This window comes from Quercus lobata, chromosome 3, assembly GCF_001633185.2.
Source record: "Quercus lobata isolate SW786 chromosome 3, ValleyOak3.0 Primary Assembly, whole genome shotgun sequence".
Lineage (NCBI taxonomy): Eukaryota > Viridiplantae > Streptophyta > Magnoliopsida > Fagales > Fagaceae > Quercus > Quercus lobata.
This window is the reverse complement of record NC_044906.1, coordinates 47986200-47988826: the sequence shown is the minus strand read 5'-3', so window position 1 is coordinate 47988826 and position 2627 is coordinate 47986200.

The following is a 2627-nucleotide window of genomic DNA, read 5'->3' as shown; positions in this document are numbered from 1 at the left end:
CTTCAAGCAGCCTGACCTCTTTCTGTTCCTGAAGAAGGACCTTGCAATGGTAAGTAATCTGATGTATCTTTGAATTAAATACTTAGCCACCCTTTCATTCTTTTTCTTTTTCTTTTTCTTTTTTTACATTGGGTTCCTCCGTTATTTTTATGCAGGTTACCCAACAAATTTTCGTGGCTGAGGAGTGAGTCAAGGATGCTCGTAACTAGGTTAGGGCTGAGGCCCACTCCCGCACCGAGGATGAAAAGTCCCTAGGGGCTCTCAAGTAAGAGCATATTGAGCTAGCCGACAGGCTGAATGCCTCGGAGAGGGCTCGTTTAAGTGCTGAATCTTTCTTGAAGAGTGCGAAGGCCCAAGCCGAGGACCAGCGCAAACAGCTCCACATAATCGAGATTGAACTGGCCACCCAGAGACTGTTGGTCTTGGATCTCAAGGCCAAGTTGGAAAAAGTTAAGGAGACAGCTCGGGTGGCCAGTGAAGCTGCTGAGACCGAGAAGACAGCATCCTATGAACGTGGGGTGCTGGACACAGAGACGAGGCTGGCCGAAGAGGTGGCTAGGGTGTGCAGGGATTACTGCACTGAGACGTGGGTAGAAGCGCTCAATCAGGCTGGGGTTCTTGCCACTTCTGAACTGAAGAGCGCTGGGAATATCTTTTTCCCAGAGGACATTAGAGAAATTCCAGCTACACTCCCTCCTCCTAAGCAACTCACCACCACCAAAGTCCCTACTCCCGACGCTGAAGTCTCCAAAGGGGTTGGGAAGGGTAAGGAGGCCCAGCCACCGATGAAGGTCAAACACTCCGAGGATGCCCTCACAATCAGGGATGTGGTCTCTCAGGCTAAGGATGCAGAGCTCAAGTCCAAGGCTGGGGATTCCCAATCCAAGATAGCTAATCCCAAGAAGGACCCTCCACAAGCATAGGCCTAGCTATAGAAAATTTTATTTTGTTGTGGTCTTCCTACATTTATATATTTTTGTTGTGGTGTTTGACCACTATTTGTAATAGATTATCCTTTTGATCAATGAAAATACTTTTCTTTTTACACTATGTATCTTTACTTTATGTGTTCTTAGCTTTGACAATGCTACGAACAGCAATGAATTGTTGCTATTTTTTTTTTTTTTTTAACAAAAGCTAACAGCAATACATCATTGATAATTTAAATAATTTGAACAAGTACTAGCAATAAAGAGCATTATCATTTACCTCTATTAGGGGCAGACAACTTTCACTTTGTTCAACCCTTAAATAAATATCAAAGAACATTAAATTACCTAAGGCCAGTGATTCGAGGAGCTGAGTGTAACCTGGGACATGCTTTGACACTTGGGAAAAATGGATAGATGTCACTAAGTGTTAACTTACCCAAAGCAGGTGATCTGAAGAACCAGACATTGCTAAGTTTCTGTTTAACACTTACGAAAATAATTGGAAGTGTTAATTTACCCAAAGTAGGTGGTCCGAGAAACCAGACATAGCTAAGGTTCTGTTTAACACTTAGGAAAGTAATTGGAATTGTTAATTTACCGAATTGTTAATTTACCCAAAGCAGGTGGTCCGAGAAACCAGACATAGCTAATATTCTGTTTAACACTTAGAAAAATAATTGGAAGTGTTAATTTACCCAAAGCAGGTGGTCCGAGGAACCAGACATAGCTAAGGTTCTGTTTAACACTTAGGAAAATAATTGGAAGTGTTAATTTACCCAAAGCAAGTGGTCCGAGGAACCGGACATAGCTAAGGTTCTGTTTAACACTTAGGGAAATAATTCGAAGTGTTAATTTACCCAAAGCAGGTGATCCGAGGAACCAGACATAGCTAAAGTTTTGTTTAACACTTAGGAAAGTAATTATATGAAGCTTAACAGATAATGTAATACGTGAGAATGTGACAAAGGAGACTTTTATTAATAATAATATCTTTTGAGGTTATTTACATTTCAAGGTCGTGGTACAACCTTTTCCTCTAGGTCCTCAAGATAGTATGCATCTATTCCAGCCACTGATGTGATATGATATGGACCTTCCAAGTTGGGTCCCAATTTTCCCCATGCTGGGTTCTTTACAGTTCCTAAGACCTTTCTTAAGACCAAGTCGCCAACCGTCAGTGGCCTTAGCTTTACATTGGCATCATACCCTTGCTTGAGCTTGTGTTGATAGTAGGCCAGTTGGACTATGGCATTTTCCCTTCGTTCTTTAATTAAGTCCAAGCTCTTCCCCAATAGCCCATCATTGCTGTTTGGCATGAAAGAACTTGTTCTTAGTGTGGGGAATCCAGTTTCTAGAGGAATAACAGTCTCGGCTCCATAGGTCATTGAAAAGGAGTTTTCCCTTGTGGATCTACAGGGCGTAGTTCGATATGTCCAAAGGACGTGTGGCAGTTCTTCCATTCATTTTCCCTTTGCGTCGTCCAACCTCTTTTTAAGCCCACTAACTATGACCTTGTTGATAGCTTTAGCTTGCCCATTCCCCTATGGATATGCTGGGGTGGAATATTTATTTGTTATGCCTAGGTCACAGCAATACCTTCTGAAGGCCTTGCTATCAAATTGCAATTCGTTGTCCGAGATGAGTGTATGAGGGATTCCAAACCGAGTTACAATATTCTTCCAAATGAATTTCTTA